Below are 13,769 nucleotides of genomic sequence, written 5' to 3' on the forward strand. Positions count from 1 at the left end.
AGAGGTGAGCAGCGTATCACTACACTATATATATATATAATATTATATATATATAAACATAATTTTTGTTATATTTAAAAAATTCACACACAAAAAATTACTACAAAAGAAAATATTTCTTAATATTAATATATTAACCTACATCATTAAATATTTAAAAACAAATATGAAAAAATATAATTAAATGTGAAGGCTTTTTATTTCAATTTGAATTTTACATCTCTTGAAAATATAAAATACATTTAAGTGTCTATATTGATTATATCATTTTATTTAGTTTTTGCAATGCCCGAGAATTAATCACTGTAATTAACGATGATTTATTTATAATTTTATGTGATTATGAAAGGATTAATCGAGACACGATTTGAGATAACGTGTAAAAAGATGTATGTGCGAGGATAAGCTCTCGCGCATATGCGCGAAATGTCCAGAGGACCTCGCGCATATGCGCGACCTGAACTCGCGCATGTGCGCGAGGGTGGCAGAGAGTTGGGCAGAAATTTGAGTACCTCGCGCATATGCGCCGAATGAGTGCACGCATATGCGCGAGGCACTGTGCACATCACGCGCCGAGACATATGGTCTCGCGCATATGCGCCGGTAGATGTCGCGTGAAGGGTGCGCCATTTGCCTTGATGCATATTACGTATATATATATATATATATATATATATATATATATATATATATAAAAGCAAATATGTAAACTTAAGAAAACGAGAAATCGAAGGGGAAACTTTGGAAAAAAAATTGTCCTTGAATCTTAGGATCGCGATTGTGTAAAATCCGTCCGTCTGATTTTGAATCTGACTTCGGTACTGTGTTCATATCAACGCAGACTACAACTGGACGTAAGTTTACTACGTTTTTACATGTTTTGAAATTATTATATTGTCAGAATTGCATGGAATTCATATATTATGTTCTGGACATGTTAGACATCACAGAATTGAAGTCAGATTAAGAAACGGACTGATTATGGAATTGTTATGATTTCTGAAGTTAATTGACTGAGATATGATATCAGATTGTATTGGTATCGATTATTAGTTGAGGGAATTATTATCTGGTGGTGTTATATTGACCGGGATATCGGGATTGTACGGTTATACCGTTGATTTTGAATTATTGATCAGATTGGAATTGGTTTGAGCGGTATATTAATATGATATTATTGATATTGCCATTGCCAGATCGAGGGATTGACAGAGTTTGAATTCCAGACCGAAACCACGAACGAAAGGTATAAGTCAATGTGGTATCGGGAGATCGACTTAAGTCGGTTTAGACTTGAGTTTCCCTAAATCACATACTTTATTTTATTGCATTGGTATTTGCATTGATTTGATTGATGTACTTGTTCTCTTGATTTATAGATAGCAGGTATTAGACGAGTAATCTTGTGACAGAAGTGCCTGATAGTGGCGGGATCGTCACGGGCACATTGCACGATGTCACAAGATAGTGTATTGGCGATAGTGCCAAAGTCTGTCACCAGATGATTGGCTATCGATGTGGATAGGAATGTGGCTCCTTCTATTACTGGTGATCGGTACTGTATCGATGTTGATCGAATCGTAACTCTTCTATTACTGATGATCGATATCATATCGATGTGGATAGAATCGGAGTTTCTTCTATTACTGGTGATCGATACTATATCGATGTGGATAGAATCAGAGTTTCTTCTATTACTGGTGATCGATACCCTATCGACGTGGATAGAACTGGAGTCTTTTCTATTACTGTTGGTCGATATGGGAATGCCAACTTCTGGAAACCGGGATCCCTAGAGTAGGATTGAGTCTAGTCTGAATTGTAGAGTTACGAGTATTGTCGACAGTCTGATATTGATTATGTTTCAGATTTTGATACATATTGCTGTTATCTGTTACATGCTTTATATTTGTTTATATGATTGCATGTTTCGTTGATTTATACTGGGATTATATTCTCACCGGAATTATCCGGCTGTTGTCTTGTTTGTAAGTGTACATGACAACAGGTGGGACATGATCAGGGTCCAGGAGATGAGGAGAGATCGTGATAGAATGGAGACTTCGGACTTTGATGTATATAGGGTTTTAGCACTTGATAATTAGATGTTGAACCTTAGTTTTTACTGATTTGTAGACGGTACAAGACTTGTACTTTATTTTATACTGAGTTGTATATTAGTTTGATTTCACTACATTTCGCATTAAAAAGAAAAAATTTTATGACCCTAATTACTTGATTAGTAAATTGATCCTGATGACGATTAAGAACTGATTAGCGTCCGGGTCCCCACAACAGGTGGTATCAGAGCGATAGATCCTTGAGACTGAGATAGGAGCTAGTGAGCGGGGTAGATTGAGGTTTTCCTTCCTGCTTTTGATTGCTAGCATGATTTATTGTTTTAATACATGTTTACCTGAAATATCTAATTTTGATATGGTATTGTGTATTATCTGGAATGGATCAGCTGTAAGATGATCTGAGGAGGATTGAAACTGATCTGCTGTAATTGGGATTACTAATCCTTTTGATTATCAGATATGCCTCCGAGAAGTGTACCTGAACAGGGTAGTACTTCAAATCCTCCAATGGACGTTACAGCCACTCCAATGGAGACCTTGTTAAAGAGATTTCAGTTGTTCCATCCACCAACTCTGAAGGGTACGGAGAATTCAGTGGAATGCGAGAGTTGGTTAGATGATATCGAGATGTTGTTTGAGTCCCTGGATTATACTGATGAGAAGAGGGTGAAACTGATAGGGCACCAGTTACACGATGTGGCAAAGAACTGGTGGATTAACACAAAGCGGGCCTTGGAACAACGAGGTACGACTATCACCTGGAATGTCTTTAGAACTGAATTTTATCAAAGGTTCTTTCCAGTGTCGTATAGAAAGGACAAGGGAGCCGAGTTTGCAAACTTGAGGCAGGGCCAGCTAAATATTGAGGAATATGTGGCCAAATTCTCTACACTGCTCCGATTTTCTCCTCACGTAGCTGAACATGATGAGGCCGTTGCGGACCAGTTCATAAATGGCCTGAATCCTGAAATCTTTACCTTGGTGAATACCGGGAGGCCAAACAACTTTACTGATGCCTTGAACCGAGCCAAGGGAGCCGAAGCCGGTCTGATGAGACAGAAAGAGGCTTCGTTTGTGCCTGCAGCACCAAGATCACAGATGTTTCCACCATCTTCTCGATGTGAAAGCGACAGTGGTAGTGGGAAGAAAGATTTCCTGAAAGCTAAGAGGAAGCAATTCAAGAAATCTGGAAGTAGCTCATCCAGTTCGAGTGGCTCGAGACAGACTGGTCAAGGCCAGAGTTATACAGGACCTTACTGTAGCACTTGTGGAGGGAAAAATTCCACAGAACAGTGCCGAGGATTGTTCGGCAACTGCCGCATTTGTAAACAGCATGGACACTTTGCCCGAGTGTGTCCACAGCGAAGTGCCCAGGGATCCCAGGCCGTTGAGTCATCTAGATCAGTGGCTCAGACAGGGAGACGATCTGCTGCCGTTCATTCCTTCCAGCCAGCACCGCCTACCCAGTCACAGCCGAGGCCAGGAGGGAGCCAGACAGCGAGCCAGCCTCCTAGACAGCAGGCCCGAGTGTTCGCTTTGACTGAGGAGCAGACACATGATGCACCTGATGATGTTGTTGCAGGTAACTGTTTTATTTCTAGTTATCCTGCTTATGTATTGATTGATACTGGTGCATCTCATACTTTTATATCTGAGCGATTTGCTTTGATGCATTCTTTGCCTATTGAGTCATTATCTGCGGTAGTGTCTGTCTCTTCTCCTTTGGGGATGGGTTTGATGTCAGTGAAATCTGTTATCGTGTATACTGCAGTATGATGGGCATGAAATTGAGTTAGATTGTATTGTGCTTGGGATATCTGACTTTGATTGTATTATCGGTATCGATACGTTGACCAAGTACATGGATACAGTCGATTGTTTCCACAAGATTGTTAGATTCAGACCTGAAATGACTGAGGAGTGAAAATTTTACGGTAAGGGTTCTCGAGCTAGAATTCCTTTGATATCTGCAATAAATATGACTCGATTATTTCAGAAAGGAGCGGATGGATTCCTGGTATATTCAGTTGATTTACTGAAGTCGAGCCCATCATTGGCGGACTTGCCAGTGGTGTGTGAGTTTGCTGATGTCTTTCCAGATGAGATTCCTGGATTGCCTCCGATTCGAGAGATAGACTTCAGCATTGAATTGATGCCAGGAACAGTTCCGATTTCGAGGACTCCGTACAGGATGGTACCGATCGAGTTAAAAGAGTTGAAAGAACAGTTGAAGGATTTACTGGCCAAGGGGTATATCAGATCGAGTGTATCTCTTTGGGGTGCTCCAGTACTGTTTGTAAGGAAGAAGGATGGGTCGATGAGACTTTGTATTGACTACCGGCAACTGAATAAGGCAACGATAAAGAATAAATACCCATTGCCTCGTATTGATGATTTATTTGATCAGTTGCAGGGTTCTTCGGTGTATTCCAAGATCGAACTGAGATCTGGATACCATCAACTGAGAGTCAGGGATTCTGATATCTCAAAGACAACATTCAGAACCAGGTATGGACATTATGAATTTATTGTCATGCCATTTGGTTTGACGAATGCACCAACGGTATTTATGGGATTAATGAACCGTGTCTTTCAGAAATATCTCTATGATTTTGTGATTATTTTCATCGATGATATTTTGATCTATTCAAAGAATGTGATGGAGCATGCTGAACATTTAAGAACTGTGTTGCGAATTTTGAGGGCGGAGAAATTATATGCTAAACTATCGAAATGCGAGTTCTGGTTGAAACAGGTGGTGTTTTTGGGGCATATTATATCCGGATATGGTATATCAGTTGATCCCAGTAAGGTTGAGGCAGTAATTTCTTGGCCGAGACCGACATCTGTACCAAAGATACGCAGCTTTATGGGTTTGGCAGGATATTATCGCCGATTTATTAAAGATTTTTCGAGTATTGCCAAACCGATTACACAGTTGACTCAGAAAAATGCTCCATTTATTTGGTCTGAGGAATGTGAGACCAGTTTTCTCGAATTGAAGAAAAGATTGACCAGTGCTGACTATCCCGTCAGGTACTGGTGATTTTATTGTTTATTGTGATGCATCTCACCGCGGATTGGGTTGTGTTTTGATGCAACGGGGGCATGTGATTGCTTATGCCTTGAGACAGCTGAAACCCCATGAATCTCGTTACCCAATTCATGATCTTGAATTGGCAGCCATAGTCTTTGCTTTGAAGATATGGCGACATTACCTCTACGGTGAGAAATTCGAAATTTATTTTGATCATAAAAGCTTGAAATATCTGTTTTCACAGTCAGAATTGAATATGAGACAGCGAAGATGGCTTGATTTATTAAAAGATTTTGATTGTGAAATCAAATATTATCCGGGGAAATCCAATGCAGCAGCTGATGCACTGAGTCGAAAGGTATGTTCTCTATCCTTATCGACTATGGGTGTTTCGGATTTGATTAAAGACTGCTGTTTGTCTGGATTAGTATTTGAGACAGATCGGAGATCTATGAGATTATATACTATTCAAGCTGAACCAGAGTTGATTTTGAGAATTAAAGCAGCTCAGAAAGTTGATCAGAATATACAGAAGTCGGTTGCTATGGTCAGAAATGGACATCGATCGGAATATCAGGTTCAAAATGGTATTTTGTATGTGAATAATCGTCTTGTTGTGCCAAATGTTTCGGAATTAAGACAACGAATACTGACAGAAGCGCACAACAGTCGTTTTAGCATTCATCCTGGTGGCAGGAAAATGTACAATGATTTAAAGACACAGTATTGGTGGAAGCAAATGAAATCTGATGTTACTGAATTTGTAGCCAAGTGCCTGAACTGCCAACAGGTGAAAGCTGAGAGGAAGAAACCTGGAGGACTGTTACAGAGTTTGTCTATTCCTGAATGAAAATGGGATCACATTTCCGTGGATTTTGTGACACAGTTGCCCCGTTCCTCCCGAGGTTGTGATGCGATTTGGGTCGTGATTGATCGATTGACCAAATCCGCATGCTTCATTCCATACAAGATGACGTACCGATATGATCAGATGGCCGATATCTATGTCGAGGAAGTGGTTAGACTGCACGGAGTGCCGAAGTCGATTGTTTCAGACCGTGATCCTCGGTTTACTTCGCACTTCTGGCAGAGCCTGTAGCAAGCTCTCGGTACGAAGTTACATCTAAGCACCGCATATCATCCACAGACTGACGACAGTCGGAGCGGACGATTCAGACATTGGAAGATATGCTGAGAGCTGTAGTGCTTGATTTTAGCACTAATTGGCAAGATGCATTGCCTCCCTGTGAGTTTTCGTACAACAATAGCTATCAAATGAGTATTGAGATGGCGCCTTTTGAAGCGTTGTACGGAAAGAAATGTCGATCCCCTCTTTATTGGGATGATATCTCTGAAGTTCCTGAGACTGGACCTGATATGGTCAGAGATATGACAGAAAATGTGAAGTTGATCCAGAAGAAAATGAAGGCAGCCCAGGACAGACAAGCCAAATATGCCAACCTTCGACGACGACCGTTGGTATTCGAGGCAGGAGACCGAGTATTCCTGAAGATTTCTCCTTTCAGGGGTGTTGTCCGATTTGGGAAGAAAGGGAAGTTGTCTCCACGATATGTCGGTCCTTATGAGATTCTTGAAAATATAGGAGATCGTGCATATCGACTAACATTACCGCCTTAATTATCTGGAATACATGATGTCTTTCATGTATCAATGCTGCGGAAATATCTCCCTGATGATTCTCATGTTATTCAACCCGACAAGACCGAGCTGGATGAGACATTGAGTTATGTCGAGAAACCGATTCGGATTATCGATCGTAAGGAAAAACAGCTCAGAACGAAGATGATTCCGTTGGTGAAAGTACAATGGACTCGTCATGGCGTTGAAGAAGCCACTTGGGAGACTGAATCAGATATGAGACGAGAATTCCCAGCATTATTTCACTGATGTAAATTTCTGTTCAGTTTTATTACATACCTTATTGATATGATAGATTGCATGTGATTTCGAGGACGAAATCATATCTTAGGGGGGGAGAAATGTAATGCCCGAGAATTAATCACTGTAATTAACGATGATTTATTTATAATTTTATGTGATTATGAAAGGATTAACCGAGACACGATTTGAGATAACGTGTAAAAAGATGTATGTGCGAGGATGAGCTCCCGCGCATATGCGCGACCAGCCGGGCGCATATGCGCGACCTGAACTCGCGCATGTGCGCGAGGGTGGCAGAGAGTTGGGCAGAAATTTGAGTACCTCGCTCATATGCGCCGAATGAGTGCGTCGCGCATATGCGCGAGACGTGTCGCGTGAAGGGTGCGCCATTTGCCTTGATGCATGTTACGTATATATATATATAAGCAAATACGTAAACTTCAGAAAACGAGAAATCGAAGGGGAAACTTTGGAAAAAAAATTGTCCTTGAATCTTAGGATCGCGATTGTGTAAAATCCGTCCGTCTGATTTTGAATCTGACTTCGGTACTGTGTTCATATCAACGCAGGCTACAACTGGACGTAAGTTTTACTACGTTTTGAAATTATGATATTGTCAGAATTGCATGGAATTCATATATGATGTTCTGGACATGTTAGTCATCACAGAATCGAAGTCAGATTAAGAAACAGACTGATTATGGAATTGTTATGATTTCTGAAGTTAATTGACTGAGATATGATATCAGATTGTATTGGTATCGATTATTAGTTGAGGGAATTATTATCTGGTGATGTTACATTGATCGGGATATCGGGATTGTGCGGTTATACCGTTGATTTTGAATTATTGATCAGATTGGAATTGGTTTGAGCGGTATATTAATATGATATTATTGATATTGCCATTGCCAGATCGAGGGATTGACAGAGTTTGAATTCCAGACCGAAACCACGAACGAAAGGTATAAGTCAATGTGGTATCGGGAGATCGACTTAAGTCGGTTTAGACTTGAGTTTCCCTAAATCACATACTTTATTTTATTGCATTGGTATTTGCATTGATTTGATTGATGTACTTGTTCTCTTGATTTATAGATAGCAGGTATTAGACGAGTAATCTGGTGACAGAAGTGCCTGATAGTGGCGGGATCGCCACGGGCACATTGCACGATGTCACAAGATAGTGTATTGGCGATAGTGCCAAAGTCTGTCACCAGATGATTGGCTATCGATGTGGATAGGAATGTGGCTCCTTCTATTACTGGTGATCGGTACTGTATCGATGTTGATCGTTTCGTAACTCTTCTATTACTGATGATCGATATCATATCGATGTGGATAGAATCGGAGTTTCTTCTATTACTGGTGATCGATACTATATCGATGTGGATAAAATCAGAGTTTCTTCTATTACTGGTGATCGATACCCTATCGACGTGGATAGAACTGGAGTCTTTTCTATTACTGTTGGTCGATATGGGAATGCCAACTTCTGGAAACCGGGATCCCTAGAGTAGGATTGAGTCTAGTCTGAATTGTAGAGTTACGAGTATTGTCGACAGTCTGATATTGATTATGTTTCAGATTTTGATACATATTGCTGTTATCTGTTACATGCTTTATATTTGTTTATATGATTGCATGTTTCGTTGATTTATACTGGGATTATATTCTCACCGGAATTATCCGGCTGTTGTCTTGTTTGTATGTGTACATGACAACAGGTGGGACATGATCAGGGTCCAGGAGATGAGGAGAGATCGTGATAGAATGGAGACTTCGGACTTTGATGTAAATAGGGTTTTGGCACTTGATAATTAGATGTTGAACCTTAGTTTTTACTGATTTGTAGACGGTACAAGAATTGTAATTTATTTTATACTGAGTTGTATATTAGTTTGATTTCACTACATTCCGCATTAAAAAGAAAAAATTTTATGACCCTAATTACTTGATTAGTAAATTGATCCTGGTGACGATTAAAAACTGATTAACGTCCGGGTCCCCACAGTTTTAGTTATGATTTTACGTTTTATGTTACTTTTATATATTTAGTATAATATTAAATACAATATAAATTTTTTATATAATATTATGTTTTTCAATTTTCAAAAGAACGTCGTCGTGAATTGCGGTATGTCTTAATTAGAATTTTAATACAAATAATTTTAACATGTTATCAAAAAAATTGAAAATTTTAATCGAAATTTATTCATCTAATAAATGAAAAAAATTTGATTTCTTGAAAATTATTTATTTATTATTTAAAATTTTGATAATAAAAAGAATGTATGATATTTAGACATACTTTTCAAGTTTTTTTTATTATTATTAATAACAACTTCGCTGAAATCAATTTAATGACAAAATATCGAAAATATGAAAATTTTCATTTTCAATAATAATAGTATATAAATTTATTCATCTAATAAATAAAAAAAATTTGATTTCTTGAAAATTATTTATTTATTATTTAAAATTTTGATAATCAAAAGAATGTATGATATTTAGACATACTTTTCAAGTTTTTTTATTATTATTAATAACAACTTCGCTGAAATCAATTTAATGGCAAATGATCGAAAATATGAAAAGTTTCATTTTCAATAATAATAGTATATAAAAATATATTTTATAATTTATATTATATATATACGCACACTTGTATATTCAATCATCAATGAGTTTAACTCTTATCTTTTATTACTCGATGAGTCTACCTTGTAGAAAATAAAATGACTATAACCACTTGAATGGAGATATTAATAAATAAATTTATAAGGTTAAGCCAAAATCAAAGTTCTTGTTAGGAATACGAACAAAGCCTAACATTGGATTGGAAATACACGCGAAAGACTTATTAGTTTGAGTAAAAGATGTCTTCTATTGTACATAATAAGTGATATCAGAGCCATAATCGAGATCAAGACATATGAGTGGAATCCTCAGATACATAAACAAAGGAGGTGAGAGCTCCTAATAAATTCGTGATGAGATCGAGATTGACGGTGCTCCAAGTGTTTCACAAAAGACGTGTGCTCCGAATGTAATGGAGATTAGTGGCATCGGGATGGACATATGCGATTGAGAGGTTGCCGAGACCATGAGAAGAATGTTGGTCCTTCATTTGAGGGAATTATTGTTGTGAATGTAACCAAAATCCAATATTTGAAATACACAGAGAAAACCGTGAGCTTATAGATTGAATGATATATTTATTGATATGAGACATTTTGATTAAAATCCAAAAATAAATCCATTAAGACTTAGATGAGAAGTATACAATATCATATAATTATAGAGACGTTTTTCGTAATTCATGTTAATGATATATTGCTTGTCACGCTATTTCAATTGATTTCCTATCTCCTCCAGTTTAGAATCCATAAGTGTAAGCTCATCTGTATGTTTTGAACTACAAAATTAATATCTTTTTCATTAATATTTGTCTCTTTGTTCTATACGATGAAGGCAAGGTGTACTTCCAAAGAAATGATTTGGTAGTTTAATGTGGGATTCTTAAATATTAATTGTTAATAAAATACAATTTGATTAGAGTTAATTGATTACAGCAGGAAAAAGTAAAAAAATTTCTTTACAATAAGTCAAAAATGTGTCAATTATAATTCTAATACTAAAAATAGTATATAATAAAGTCTCGTATAAACATATCACATCATAAAATAAGCCACACATGACTGACATCAACTATATACAAACAACTCATCTCTCTGGGACATGTCCCGGTATATAGATACATATATATACTGGGATATGCCACTCAACCAATCGAATCGCTATCAAATCAATGCTCGAGTTGGCACACCGGCCTCAGTCAAGTATAAGGGAATATCCGTATGATAGCATCGGCAAAGCGCTATCAAATCTTAAATCTCAACCAATCAATCATAGGGGCCACGAATGACTATGTTTTTAAGGTCCACATAATGTCAAACATAACATCGTGCTCCAAACCCTATAACCAAAATCCAATGATATAAAGGTATCGAAGGATCATAGCTCAACGGACATGTCATGTATCGATGTATGAATAAAATGATGTGTGTTAACAAAATGTTTATTTTATACATCGATATAACAATCATGAATGTCGTGTATGTTACATCAACTCAACAAATAAGGCATATAGACTCATATTTTCAGTCAAATCAATCAAGCATACATCATATGATACATATATCTGTCGTATATGTTACTCGGTCGCAACATACCTTATTTTTATTTGTCTACTATCGATGTATTTCAGTTGAGTCAACCAATATTCTATCTTGCAATTCAATTTATATATTAATACTAACAATTCAATTACCATTCATTTTTACTCGTTAACACTTAGTTTCAATAACTTTTAAGCTCAATCGTAATTTGTCTACTCATCCAAATTCAAAATAGAGCCTTACAAGCATAGCTGATAAATAATCTAATCCACTAGTGTTATTTATAAAATATAACCACAATTATTATTTTCCTCTTTTTTTCGAAATCACTTGATCAAAGTCTTTGTTATAACAATTCAAATTGATCTCAACGGTTAATGAGATCCTATCTATGTGGGCACTACCCTCACTTCATTTCAACGGGTAAGATCTTGCCACACATACAATTTCAAAAAAAAAAAAGTGGATCCTATATATGTATGGGCAAATCTTGATCATCCATCCTATCATGGGGACAATGCCCACATGGGTAGGATGAAATAAACCCGATCATAGTGATTTATACACTCTCCTTGATTTAATATCCATAATTCTCCGATTCTTTCTCAATTAACAATAATTTAACACACTCGTCTTAAATTGAAAACTACCAAATACAACAAGTATGAACTTATTTTTTGTCAAAATTTTTGCTCACGTTGGAACTTCGGAGTCGAAGGGGAATGAGAGGAATTATTTTTTTGTTCTGATTTTATGTGGTGTTCATATCTCTTATCAGTAAAAAAAAACAAAGAAACAAACATAAAGTAAATAATAAGGAATAAGACGGTTCTGCCATCTACTTAAATCTAATTGAATATAATATTATGATATATGAAGAGACAAGACAATAAAAGTACATGTAAAAAAATTCAAGCAAGACACACATTGAATTTATTTAAAAATTACAGTTTTATCCTTAAAATTAAAGGAATATTTTTAAATTTAATTCACTGTTTTTAATTACATGTACTAGTTTAAAATTTAATAAACTATTTCAACTTTCAGTTCCAATTACAATTATATTATGAATTGATTTACGACTCATAATTAACATAAATCAGATCACGTGGTCTCACATACAAAGTCTAGATAACCAATGAACAAAATCCAAATTATTGAGTTGAGAGACTTAATTGCGATTGTTGCGGCATAATTTGATTGAAATTGAGAGGAAAAAAATATTGGGACTTATTAATACTATGGACAAAATTTTGACTTCCATTGGAATAAGTTTCTCGAAGTCTTAGTTTCATACATTTATTTGAAGGTTTTTGTCATGCATTGTACTATTATGTCATGCATTGTACTGTTATGTGTTGAACAAGTCATTTTTTTTTTCTAATTTCGACTTACATAGTATTATCAACGTCTCGGTATATCAAAATTTTGATATGAAATTTATATCATACCGAAATATCGGTACGATGTTGATGTAATTTTTCTTATACCAAAATTTCGGTGTGACATATGGTTGTTTTTGAAAATTTTGGTATACCACACAAATAGCACAACAAAAAGCTTTGATTAGTTTTCTCTATAATCAAGCAAAATCCTAACTCATTTTTACATATAAAGATGTAAAACTTGGTATGCAGCGATGAATCCAAAAATTATATTTAGAGAGCTAGACCTCAATGTAATAAATTGTATAATATTACCAAATAAGTCATTACGTTATATTGTTTAACGAAGTTGTGTCATACGAGATTTGAAACACAATATTCATCTATAATAAAATATACATCTATATTATTAGCTAAATCACATTCAATATAGAGTTTCAAACCATCGATAACAAAGTTATCCTCCATTTTACTACCGTCTTCAAATGCTTCATTTGCCAAAAAGGCTCGCTCAATAGGCGCAGTAGAAATAAGTACATCAATACAAGATGAATAAACTTAATCAACATAATGTAAAACTTTGATTGTTCACTCTGAGTCAATGACTCAACAACAAATAATCATTTTCAGTTCGTCAACGAATATTCAAGCAATCACCGATCAATGACACATCAACAAACATTCAAGTAATAACAAATCAAGCAATCTAAATGGTTTTCTATACAAAATGTTTTAAAACTCATTTTAGAATTTCATGAATTTAGAGTAATTCGTCAATAAATATGACCTGAAATTTTCATCTGTTTCAACCCTTATAATTTAGCTTGATCCAATGACGATTAATTGATCAAAATTAACAAATTAACATTTTATCATCCAAGAATTGTGGTTTTTAATCTCCTAATCATGAAAATTCTCACTTTTTAATATATTCACAACATACAGTAATTGTAATATTTAAAAATCACAACCCTAAAGAAGACCCGTCTTTGTATCCATGGTTTTTGTAAAACGTCCTTGTGTAATTTTTTTTTATGCATCAATTGTGAAAATTAATAATAGCGAAAAAATGGTGAAGATTAGAGTTTTATTACCATGTTTTGGACATGAACCAAACTATTAGCATTTGTGAAAATTTTGGAGTTTTGAGTGATAGAGCTAGATCTATATGTACTATAGAGCC

This window comes from Primulina tabacum, chromosome 3 (genome assembly GCF_025594145.1).
Source record: "Primulina tabacum isolate GXHZ01 chromosome 3, ASM2559414v2, whole genome shotgun sequence".
NCBI lineage: Eukaryota > Viridiplantae > Streptophyta > Magnoliopsida > Lamiales > Gesneriaceae > Primulina > Primulina tabacum.